The 13,453-nt window shown below is 38.6% G+C and overlaps 1 non-coding gene across 1 annotated transcript; it reads right to left on the minus strand.

The window, feature by feature from the left end:
* Positions 1-2,981: 2,981 nt before the first annotated feature.
* Positions 2,982-3,084, minus strand: LOC141565157 (U6 spliceosomal RNA). The gene has a single exon (XR_012488858.1). It is a non-coding gene; the product is annotated as a U6 spliceosomal RNA (small nuclear RNA).
* Positions 3,085-13,453: the final 10,369 nt, after the last annotated feature.

Here is a 13,453-nt window from a genome sequence, read left to right on the forward strand (position 1 = left end):
TTGATTTGCATGTATTCATGAATGTGTTATTTAGTGCAGAAATTTGCACCACCATTATAGTTTGGCTTTAGTTGTATAACCAAGAAGAACAAAATATTGCATTAACATACACACATATACTCACCAAAACAGGATGCTCCCTTTAAGTATGACCTCTGAATTCACAAAAGGAAAAGAAGGAAGGAAGATAAGAAGGAAGGAGGGAGGGAGGGAAGGAGGAAGGAAGGAGGGAAGGAGGAAGGAGGGAGGGAGGGAGGAAGAAGGAAGGAGGAAGGAGGGAGGAGGAAGGAGGGAGGGAGGGAGGTAGAAGGAAGGAGGGAGGGAAGGAGGAAGGAAGGAGGGAAGGAGGAAGGAGGGAGGAAGAAGGAAGGAGGAAGGAGGGAGGAGGAAGAAAGGAGGGAGGTAGGAAGAAGGAAGGAGGAAGGAAGGAGGGAGGAAGGAGGGAGAAAGGGAGGAAAAGGGAGGGAGGGAAGAAGAAGGAAGGAGGGAGGGAGGAAGAGAGGAAAAAGGAGGGAGGGAGGAGGGAGGGAAGGAAGGAAATCTTGGATCTGCAGTCAAAAAACCTGAGGGAGGAAAGCAAGGGAAAGAGGAAGGAAGGAGAAAGAGGAGGGAGGAGGGGAGGGAGGGAGAGAGAGAAGGAGGAAGGCAGGGGAGAAAGGAAGAAACAAAAGAAAGAAGAAAAGGAGGAAAGAAGGGAAGGAAATATTTATTAAGTGCCTACTTACTATGTGCCAGATTCTATGCTAAGTGCTTTGCAAAATATCTTATTTCATCCTCACAACAATCTGAGAAATAAGTGCTATAATTATTTCTATTTTACAATTGACTAAACTAAGGCAGACAATGGTTAAATAACTTGATCAGGGTCACAGAGCTGGTGAGTTTCTGGGGCTGATTTGAATCCAGGTTTTTCTTACTTCAGAACCAAAGTTCTACCCATGGTGCCCCATAGTTGCCTCCAGGTGAAAAGAGTCACAGGACACATACACTTTGGGATTGGGAAGCACATTTAATACTTCATGACTAAAAAGTTATTGATGGCATGGTAGCTGAATCAGCTACCCCCTCTGAGGAAACTTCATAGTCCCTATGGGTCCAAGAGTGGATGAAAATGAACAGATGGACAAGGTGTCTCATCTGGCACGGGAGGCAGTGTATTGTGGGGAAAGTCTTGGATCTGCAGTCAAAAAACCCGATCTGCTTCCTATTTGACCTTGATAATTTTCCTCCCTAAGTTTCAGGTATTTGGGGAAAAAATTTAGGGAAGGTACTAAATCATTCATTCATTCATTTGTACTAAATGCTGGAGTTACAAAGACAAGGAAACACTGATTTCAAGAAGCTTACATTATCCTGGGAAGAAACATCGTCCTTCAGTCGTTTTTCAGTTGTGTCTATCTCTTCGTGACCGCATTTGGGGTTTTCTTGGCAAAGATACAGGAGAGGTTTACCATGCCTTCCCCAGTTCATTTTACAGATGAGGAAACTGAGGCAGACAGGCTTAAGTGATTTGCCCAAGGCCACTGCTATTAAGTATCTGAAAAAGTCCTATAGCTATTCCTCAAGCCTTCTCTTCCCCAGATGTAGCCATCTGGTGCAAAAGCTCAATGCAAATTGTTGCTGATGACTTAGAAAAGAAGGGAAATATGGAGAGAGAAAATAACTAGTGTGTTCACACTATGGGAAATATTTCTGTTTTGAAATTTAAGCAATTCATCCAAAGTAGATCCAGGTTCCCATTCTTACAGTCCCCCCAAACATCAAAGGATTGAATGTAAATATTTTTACTTTTCTTCTCTCCCCTCCTCCTCTCTTCTATCTCTCAGTCCATGCAGGCTCTGAGCATAGCAGATATCAGGAGAACCTCTTGACTTGGAACCAGCAGGGGCGTTCTTGGAAAAGGGCACTTCCAGGTCCCAGCTGGCAGCCAGCAGCTGAACCTGACAGTGGTTCCAAACTCCTCAGCTCCCGGCAGCAGGTTCCTACTTTGGCGCCTGTTTCCATGGAAACGAACAGAGCCAAGGATTGGTGGGAACGCGAGCGTTAACCACGCTGGCTGTTTTTCAAATGATCGCTCGCTTTTATATTCCCTGCTCTGACCTCCCCTTGTCCGTGGGAGCCGGAGCCCAGAAATTCGCTGGAAGCTGTTGAAAACCTTGGCTCGAAAGACCTGCAGATGTGGAGGGCTACACACACACACACACACACACACACACACACACACACCCCTACACATTTTGAAGGGTAGGAGATAATATAATCCTCCAGAGAAAGAGCTAGAGGAATCAATCCCCCCCCCAAACCCAAGTACCTTGCTTTTATACTTCATCAATCCCGAATCAGTATCTTAGTCTGTCTTCCTTCCCTTTCTTTGCCTTCTCTAGGTAAACATTTAGGCAGTAGCTAAAAAGGATGCTGTAATAACTCACACTTAAAGTGCCTTCTGACTGTGTGACCCTGGGCAAGTCACTTGATGTCTCAGAGGTTTAAGAAAGAAAGTATAATTTGCAAAGAAAATCCAGATCTGCATAGGTAAAAGGAGTTTCCTTCATAGGTGCAGTCCCTATCCTTTTTATTGTTACAAAACACTTTCTACACATCATCAGTATAGAGGAGCCACCACCACCACCACCACTACTACTATTTAAATAGGATTTTCAAGGATTTCAAAATATTTCATATACATTATCTCACTTGATCCTCAAAATATCTCTGTGAGTTAGGCCTCCAGTTTACAGATGAGGAAATTAAGAGATGGAGAGGTTAAAAGTCTTTCCCAGATCACATAGCAACTCAGTGGCTGAGATGGGATTCAAACTCAAAGCTCCAGGTCTAGCCACATTGATGAAAGTGACTTGGACAAGAGCATAGAGCTAAGTATAGAGAGCAGAATTAGAATTTTTTTTTTCCTTCAGAAGTCAAGAGTTTTATTCCAATGGTAGTGCATTTTGGGAATGGGGGGATGGAACTGCATTTAATATAAAAATATTCAATGCTTCATAAATTTGTGTGTCATTCTTACCAAGGGGCCGTGCAAATCTTCTCTGTATCATTCCAAGTTTATTATATATGCTGCTGAAGCAAGATCAGAACATAGAATCTTAAGGACATGACATGTATCACACAGACAGACACACACCCCTTGCAATTTTAAAATGAAGTAACTGAGGTAAAGTGTCGAAGTTACATCCTTAGTGTCAGAACTAGGGTTAGAATATAGGATTCCTGATCTACAAGTCCAGTGTACATTGCGTCACTCAAGGTACTTCCTTTCTTCTGGTTGTAAACTGAGAGCTTAGCTGAGAACATTTTTGGAAAGAAGGTCCACTGAATCTCTCCTTGTTTTACATTGGTTGTTTTATGTTGTATCATTATGGACAAGTCATCTTCTTTCTCTGAGGGCTGCTTTTTCATTTGTAAAATGGAGAAAATTAGACCTGCACTGCTTATTTCATAGGGTTGTTAGGAAATTAGTGCTTTGTTAATCTTTGTTAACCTAAGGTGCTATAGAAATGGAGATTCTGGGGAGTGATGAGGGGAATGGGGCAGAATTAGCTGGATCAAAATGCTGAGATTTGTGGTCTCAGACACCAAAAATTCATTTCCGAAGAAAAGGTGAAAATGTCAACCATAAGCAAGGTCTAAGCAACTCTGGAAACAGGCAGAATGCTTTGTCCTATCGACCTAGGAGACATAGATAGCATCTATAATTAGAAATACCAAAAAAGCTGCTTCTATGTTGAGACAGAGTTAGAGACAGAGATAGAGAGTAATAGAGAGACAGAGTGTGAGAAAGATACAGACATGGAGAGGCTGAGATAAAGATACACAGAGATAAAGACAGTAATAAAGGGACAGAGAAAAACAGCGACAGAGAGACTGAGAGATTCATGAAGATGGAGAGGAGCAGACACAGAGAAAGAGACAGAGACAGGGAGATGACAGTAGCTCCACAAAAGCAGATGTATCAAGAATTGAAACAAACAACAAAAATCCCACAGCTGTAAATGCACTGTGCTGATACATCTTCTCCCTACAAGATTCTCTTTATAATCTTCAATTCCCACTTGGAGTAGCCAGATGTTGAATAGATCCACCCTTTTCATTGGACGAGTTTCTTTATGGCTAGGAACATGATGACAAAGAAGCATTGGGGAGATGGGCCAATCACAGAATTTAAAATGACTTTAGCAGCATTTGTCATTCTTGACTACAGGTCAGCTTCGTTCCCAGGTTAAGATACTTCCAACTTCCCAAGACTTTTTAGGAGCAGGGGGAGTAGCAGTTGGTGTATGGGAAATCCACGAAGCCAAAGTATGACTAAGAAATTCTCCTTTTCTCCCATATTTTTAAGAGTAGCAGGAAAAACACTTAATTCTGGGTATCTTTGGAGCATTTGTTCTCTTGCCTAATGAATCTGATCTGGGAACTACAGTTGGAATTTGTAGTGAGAGAGAATCCATTAGAAGGAAATACTGCAAGGGAGTGGGGGCCTGCAATGTTTGTGGCAGATTGATTGCCCTTTCTAAGAGCTGTTTTTGGAAAACTCATTCCTGTGGTAGGAAAGTAAATCGGATTATTCCAAACACTTAAGAGATCATTTTCAGAATCGTTTGGATGCACGCTGGAGCACTGGTACATTTGCTTCTCATTGTTTTTTAATCACTATTTTGTCAAGTTTAATTGCTGCTCGACTAACAACCCGAAGGGGAGCTAAACAAAATAGGAGCTATCTATCACTTGCCTGAGATTTCTGATGAAATCTTTGTCCATTCATATCCTTTCCACCAAATTAGAAAAAAAAAGGGACAAATAAGAGGTTTTCCGTGGCTAGCACAAATAAGGATCATCTATTTTTGTTGGTTGTATGGGGAACTCCTAGAGTTAACTGGCCACGCTGTAACAAAAGTTCTCATATGCGCCTTCTTATTCACTAGATAGATATATTTTCCAAACTGGAATCAGAGCAGCACCTGGAAATTATAACACCTTGGAAAAATTCTGTTATTTGATGTGCTCAAGATCATTACACTGACCCTCAACATTCCACGTGTTCTGGATTCTCAAACCAATTGATTCATGGGTAGTCTGCTGGGATCAGGGACAGTTGAGGTGATGGGGAAAAATATACTGAAGGGAAGAATATGAAGGTGAGGGAGTGACCCTAACTCAGACAAAGGAAAGTACTTCTTCTCTTCAAGGTGTTAGCATGTGGAAGACATGCTTGTTTTCCATTGTGTGAGAATGAAACACAAAGGAGCATGCTGCTTTTCTAATGTGTAAGAATGAAACACAGAGGGAATGTGTCCCCTCCCCCAGATCTTGCTGAAGAGGAATTCTGTTCCCTCCCTAGGATGAAAGTGTTCTGGAGAGCAAAACTCTTATTACTTTGTACTGTTTACAGCTCTGTCTGGAATACATAGTTTTGCCACTTAAATTTACTTTCTTGTGGGTTTGATTCCCATGACTTTTTAATGGTTCTTGGCACCCTTTCCCCTCTCTGATGGCTTTTCTTGAACACTATTTTTGGCTGCATGAGGGGGGTTCAGGGTTTTCAGAAATGAAAGGAGGGTTTTCAGAGTTTTCAAGCCTCGACCTGCCCCCTTATCTCAGGGGTTTGGAGACTTAAAAGGAAAAAAAATTCAATACTTATCAAGTATCTCTAATGTGCCTAATTCTGCACACTGAATTCTAGGGACAAGGGGAAAGTGCCAGTTTCTTAGATATCATGAGAATACTTGAATCTAAACAAAGATAATATATTATGAACTCTTTTGATAAAGAGAAGTTAGAAATGGACCCAATAGAGCTGCCAATTGGCAAGAAACTCTAAATTAAAATTTGACAATATGGTGGATCTTCAATTCCCAATACCCATGTACATATTCTGTGTTGGTTATTTTTATTATTTTAACAATTTTATATTTATTTAATTTATTTTGGGGTTATTTGAGGTCCAAGATGTCTCTCTCCCTCCCAAAACAGTATTAGAAAAGGCCAACATTTGATACATATGTGTGGGACCATATAATACATACTTCCATACATCAGTCCTTTCTCTGTTTTCTTTCATAAGTCCTTCCTTGTGGGGACAGCTAGGTGGCGAAGTAGATACAGCACCAGCCCTGAATTCAGGAAGACTCGAGTTCAAATCTGTCTCAGACACTTAATACTTCCTAGCTGTGTGACCCTGGGCAAGTCACTTAACCCCAGCCTCAGGAAACAAAAACAAAAACAAAAACAAAAAGTCCTTCCTTGTTCATTGGAATGTTCATATGACTCAGAATAGCTTAGTCATTCATAGTTATTCTTTGATAATGCTGTTGTTGCTGTATAGAACATTCTCTTTTTGGTCATGCATGAATTATTTAATGCAACTTTCCCCTTGTTTCCCTAAAATCAACCTTCTCAGCATTTCTTATCGCATAGTAGTATTCCATTGCAATCTTATAACTTGTTCATCCATTTTCCAATCACTGGTCATACCTTCAATATCCAATCTTTTATCATCACAAAGAAAACTGTTATAAATATTGAAGAACATATAGATTTGTAAAGGGCTAGAACTGAGCAAATGCACTTGAATAATGAAGTACATGAAACTAATTGCCAATTGGACGGTTCCCTATTAACTTGTTTGAAGGTTGACCCTCCCCAGCTATTCTGTGCTGATTTGATTGGTGGGACAAAGAGGGGGAAGTGACCGTAAAAGATCAAGAATAAAGACATTTAGTGATCCTGACTCTGGCTGATTTCTTGGAAGACAGAGTTCCAGCATAGGTTCTTTCCCCTTTTCATTGATTACCTTAAGAAACAGACCTAATAGAAATACAAAAAACAGACCTAATAGAAATATTGCTCAGTCAAAGGTTATATGATTTTATAACTCTGAGTATAATTCCAACTGCTCTCTAAAATGGTTGGATCAGTTCATAATTTTACCAACAAGGTTTTAGTTTCCCAGTTTTCCCACATCTTCCCTAACAATGATCATTTTTTCATTTTAGCCAATCTAATTAGGTATGAGATATAATCTCATTTGTTTTAATTTGCATTTCTCAAATCAAAGCCGATTTAGAGCATTTATAATATGACTATATATATATATATAGCTCTGATTTCTTCTTCCCAAAACTGCTTTTTCATATCCTTTGACCATTTATCACCTGAGGAGAAAAGAGATATTTTAGAAGGTGGTAGATAGTCTTACATATTAATCAATATTAATTGAAAGTAGACAATATGTCAAGGATAAGTATGTAATTTAAAAGTCAGACCTCGAAGTGAGTTTTTGTCATTGTAGTCATTCCATACTCTTTTCTCCCCTTTCCCTTTAGGTACCTAAAGTAATGTCCTTTATTTTATTGGTCCCTGAAAAATTCAGGGGATGCTTGGGTGGGCTTTAGCTTTCTAGATCCAATCACATTAGAGCTCTTACTCAATAAACTCCAATGACCTCCAGGATGAAATACAAAATCTTTTGTTTGGCATTTAGAGTCCCTGATAACCTAGTTCTGCTCCTACCTTTACCATCTTCTTATACCCTTCTTACTGCCATGTATTTTCAATCCAGTGATATTGTTCTCACTGCTGTTCTACCAATAAGACACTCCATCTTTCAGCTCCATTTTCTCTGGCTGTTCCTTGATGCCTGAAATGTTCTTACTCCTCATCTCTGACAACCACCTTCCTTGACTTCCTTTAAATCCCAGCTAAAATTCTACCTGTAGAATTCTACAGGGAATCTTTCCAAACCTCTCAATTTTAGAATGTTTCCTCTATTGTTAATTTCCTATATATCATGTCTGTAGCTTGTTTATCTATTTGTTCGTTCTCCTCTTCCTTAAATTGTGAACTTCTGAACAGTAGGGATTTGGGATTTTTTGTCCCTTTTTTTGTATTTTCAGTTTATAAGCTTACTTAACATAGTGCTTGGCAAACAGTAGGTGCTTAATAAATGTTTATTGACTAATTGATTTATGAGATGAAATCTGAGAACTTTCAACATGCAAATCCTTAATTCCATTGTATGTAATACAACCCTCTCACTTGTTCCTCTTTTACAAAGCAAACAACCTTGAGAAGACTAATATTATAAATTATAAATTAGTATATAAATTCAGATAACATATCAAGAAGGCATATAGGAATAAAGGGGAGACATTAAAACAAACTTTTGTTATTCCATAATTTTTCCAAACACATTAATTTTCATTTCAGACCCCAGACAGTAGGGAATGAAAAAACTTGTAGTTAGAAAACCTGATTTAAGTTCTGCATATGCTGGAAGAGGACACACAGGATAGTAAGAATCTAGTAATACATGCAATTAAAGTATAACCAGAATTTGGCTTGGCTACTTAGGAGAGTGGAGCCCAGGGTATGTGTGCTGGTGAGAGCTTTTTCTTACCTTCCCCTGAGCTCCAGACCCTTGGATTTGACCTATAGGAAGATTACCCAGGGTTCTACTCAGTTTACCTTTGGAAATAGGAGATTGTAAGAAAAGGAGATAGAAGGAGTCATTATTAGCATTAATAACAATTCCCTGCAATGGAAAGTAGGGCAAGAAATGCCATTTTGAGTTAGAGGAGACACAGAGCAGATCATTCTCAGACACCTTTCATTGTGAAGTGAGACGGAGAAGTGAGGAAGTATGGTAGACATACCTATATGTTGTTGACCCAGAGTGAGCTGGGGTAAGGAAAGTATAAATTCTTCTCTTTCCTCCCTTCTTTCTGCTTTCTTTACCCCAGGAAAAAGTAGTCTCTCTCTGATATATATTTCTTCTCCATTTTGGCTGCTTAAATGGGATAGTTTGGGACTTGGGAGCATTGGACTTTTTTCTTAAATGTATGCATTTCTTCCTAATCTCTCAAAATGTTGACCAAGAAAAACACAAGATGTTTGTTGTGATTAACTCATTAGAAGTAAGATGAGGAAGAGAAGAGCATGTTTGCTCCTTTACGGAGAGACAATGCTGGGAGATCTGAATCTGGGAAATAGATACTAAAGCAAAATAGAGAGATCTACATTTATTGGCCTGGGGAAAAAAAAACAAACCCCAAACTTAAGATTATATTAACCCATAAAAGTCACAGGAGCCAATAAGGAGTTAAGCCAGCCTTCATTTTTCCTTTCATGCATCAGGACTACCAATCATTATAGCAGGGAGCCAGACATCTTTTCTTCCTCAGCCCAGGCTGGCTGTAGGCAATACCTCATAAATCAGGACCATCAACCAACTACCCTCCCTGATTGCCAACCAGTAGAAGTAGGCTTAGAAGAGCCTCTTACTTTTTTGCCCTATTCCTGGATGCCTTAGTTTACACAGATACTAGACTTTTCCTTTCAGTGAACCCCTATCCCCAATTTGAACAGAGGAAATCCAGAGTCATATTCTACTCTGACTCTTGGGCTCACACCCTCTTTCTCAGCAGTTATTGGTTAGGGGCCATCTGTCTTTCTATATCTAAACAAGGTCCATGGTTCCTTACCATCTGCCCTGATAATCTGCCTAGTAGACCTTACCATCTATCTTGAAACTGAATTATTGAGACTTTATCATTTTCTTCCCCTAATTAGAACAAAAGCTCCCAAGACCGGGGCAACTTCAGTTTTCTGCTTGTTTCCTCATTGCCTAATTTGATACCTAATAATTGCTTTTGTTTCATTCCATTCCTTACCCCTACAGGTCAAAGAGTCTTTGAACATTGAAGAGAAAGTTACACCCTCTAAGGGGAATAGATTGGTAGTGAAATTCCATGATCTCCAGTAAGCCCAGGAGCAACTTGGTCCATGATCCAGGCAAAATTGACAATTTTTCCTATCCTGTTTGCCAGTGACTTTTGCTGACTTTTAAAGGACTGAATAAAGAAAATGGAGATGCTTATTGACTTGGAGAAGACTTGAATAAAGGTAATATGATAGCTGTCTTTCAATATACAAAAATATATCTGATGGAAGAAGTATTAGACTTGGCCCCAGAGGGCAGAATTAGCAGTAATGGGTCAATACTTCAAAGGGAGAAGTTATAGCTTCTTATAAGGCAAAACTTCCCAAACACCAAAGTTTCCAAAAGTGAATTTTTTTTTCTTGCAATGGGGGAAGGGTGCTTCTCATTACTTTGATTCTTCAGACAAATGACTACTTGATAGAGATATTATAGAGGGGGTTCTTGTTCAAGTGTGCATTGAAATAAATGATCTCTGAGATGACTTCTAACTTGTTTATGATTTACTGGCTGGGTAGCCTTGAATAGAGAACTTTCATCTTTTATGAGCCTCAGTTTCATACAAGCAAGTTAGACCAGACAAACCCTAGTTTTTCCTTAGCATCCCCTGAGCTCTGTAGCCCCTTGAATTTGACCTGACTACCCAGAATGTTACTTACCCAACACTTGAAATTGGGGCTTATAAGGAGAGGAATTTAAGGCAGTGGGTATGCAAGAATGAAGTATAAATGAGGTTTAAATGGAGCCTAAGATTCCAATAACTTTATTTTAAATAAGATTTTATTGTCTTCTATTTCTTACATCATCATAGTTTTCCTCAGGATCCTTCCTCTCCCCTTCCCAGAGAGCTCTCATGTAATGAACAGTATTTTTTTTAAAGAGGAAAAAAAATCAGCACCACTGACGAATATATTGAAAAGTCCAAAAACATGTGCAATGTATAACATCTGTGGAGCTCTTGCATCCAAGAAGGGGTGGGTTGAAAATGTCCTTCCTTATTTCTTCTTTCAAATCAAGCTTGATCTTTATAATTTTGTCACATTCACTTTTGATATTCGGTATTGGTTGTTCTTTCCATTTATCTTATAGTTATGGTATATATTGTTTTCATGATTCTGCTTATTTAGTTCTACTTCAGTTCAGATAAATCTTTACACTTCCTTAATTTAAAAATAAGGAAATTAGGTTAGACAATTTCTAAGGCAAAGATTCTTAATCTTTTTGTGCATGTATGTCATGGGTTTTTTTGCAATCTGGTAAAATTAATGGATCCCTTTTCAGGATAATGTTTTTCAATGCATAAAATTTAATACAAGGGACTTCAAAAGAAAACAAAAGCTATTGAAATAAATGTTTAATAATGATGTATTTATACACATAAATTCATAAAATGTAAATTTCTATAAATATTTCATATATAAATTGTTATACATAATATAAATTATTTATACATAAGTAATTATCAATATATTCACAATTAAGAAAAATGCAATTTTGAAAAATTCTAGTTTGTAGACTCCTTGAAATCTGTCCATGGGCTCTCTGCTCTATAGTGAGAAAAATGAGACCCAGGAAAATGAGTTGATCCCTGGGACATTAGTTTATGATAATAATAATAATAGTTATTCATATATTACTACTTAGTTTACAAAGCAATGTGTTCTCAGCCACCCTATGAGGTTTGTATAGGAGCAGTTTTCTAATCATTTTGATGATTGTGTGGACATAACCATTGGCAATTTATTTAGAGGGCTAATGAAATTTCCTTATTAAGCCATAATGATTAAGGCCTCTCCTAAGATGAGCTGATTGACTTGTTCTCCTGAGAGATAGGCATTGTGAAAGGAGATACCTTTAGGTTGGGTCTACTAAAAAAGAGTCTAGCTCCTTTTCCTTTTCATGTATTTCATCTTGTAAGATTCTAAGAAAATAACAGAAATAACATTTATTAATGACTGCTTTAGGGCAAGGCACATAGGTACCATATTAGCTCCCTACTCAAGCCCAAGAAGAGAATTCTTGGTCCCAGCCTGGAAGAGGCAGTGGTATAATCTCTCAACCATGTTGGGATGGAAATCACTTGATTCAAATGGTTGGAGTGTCCAAACTCCAGTTTCCTTGAGGGGTATTAAGTCTTCTTGAATCTCAGCCTCCTGGAGATAAATTGAAAGATTTACTGGTTAGTATCAATCCAGCTTTCTAAAAATGCAGGGAATTTCCTGGGTAGCAACAGTCTTGAAAGATTGAAGTCTTGAAGGAAATAGTCAGTTTTGTATCAGAAAAGGGGGATTTCTTAAGGTCCTTAATGAAGTTTCTTCTTGCGAGGATAAGGTTGTGCATTTTCCCTCTGAAGAGGGAGGATCAGCAAGGGAATAAAGTTATGTTATTATTCTTCAAGCATGTCTGACTCTTTGTGACCCCATGGACCATACCATATATCTTGGCAAAGATACTGCAGTGGTTTGTCATTTCCTTCTTCAGTGAATTAAGGCAAATAGGGTTAAATGATTTTCCTGGGGTCACACAGGTCTTTTTAACTCCAATCCCAGTGCTCTAACCACTGAGACCTAGCTGACTCCCTAAAGTTGTGTTATCAGGACATAAGTACTGCCCTATTACTATGACTTAATTCAGACTGTGAAGATACAACGGGAAACATTCTTTTCCTTGCAAAGAAGATTCCAAGTTATAATAAGGTCATTCTATAAGACTTTTGGAACAGCTAGGTGGTGCCATAGTGCATAGAGTGTTGGACCTGAAGTCAGGAAGACTGAGTTCAAATGTGACTTTAGATATTAGATGTGTGACCCTGGCCAAGTCACCTAACCCTTTTTGTCTTAGTTTCCTCACTTGTAAAATGAGCTGGGGAAGTGGCAAATTCCTCTAGTATCTTTGCCAAGAAAGACCCAAATGGGGTCATAAAGAGTCTGACATTGAACAAAAAGAACAACAAATGACACTTTAGGCTTCTGAGGGAAGGTATAACCTTCTAGAGAGGGAGGGCTGCCATGAGTTCTTTTTTGCATTTTCTATATTTCTATGAGGTAGAATAAAAATTCTCTTGTGCCTTGTGCTTAGGCAGGATCTTGAGCTATGTTATGATAATTTCCCATAAGGAATTCCGTGTAGGAAGCATAATGAAACAAATTAGGTCAAATTCCAAATTGGAGCTCTTTCTTTGTAAATCTAGAGCTTGGTCTCTAAACCATGAGTTCTAGGTAAGTAATTCGCCATTACAGATTTAGGAAATGGGCTCAGAGAAGTTGTAATTTACCTAACATCACATGGTTATTAAGACAGGATTTGAATACAGATCATCTACTACCAAGTCTTTCATTTGTTCCAGTTTCATACCATGCAGCTATTGCCCCAAGGTTCTGTTGATTGCTACTTTTTCTCCTAGGGAAAAAAAAATGAAAGTTCAAATACATAAGGATCAGAATTTAGAACTGGGCAAAGTCTTATAAAGCCTATTGCAACCCCCTCATTTTATATATTAAAAATATGAGATCCAAAGAATTGAGCTAACTTGTCCAATGTGATAGTCATTTCACTTATATCCAGTCTTCATGACGTTTGATATCTTTTTTTTTTTTTTTTTTTTGGCAAAGATACTGAAGTTGTTTGCCATCTTCTTCAACTCATTTTACAGATGAGGAAACTGAGGCAAACAGGATAAAGTGACTTGCCCAGAGTCACACAGCTAGTAGGTATCTAAGGCTG

Source organism: Sminthopsis crassicaudata, chromosome 3 (genome assembly GCF_048593235.1).
Source record: "Sminthopsis crassicaudata isolate SCR6 chromosome 3, ASM4859323v1, whole genome shotgun sequence".
NCBI lineage: Eukaryota > Metazoa > Chordata > Mammalia > Dasyuromorphia > Dasyuridae > Sminthopsis > Sminthopsis crassicaudata.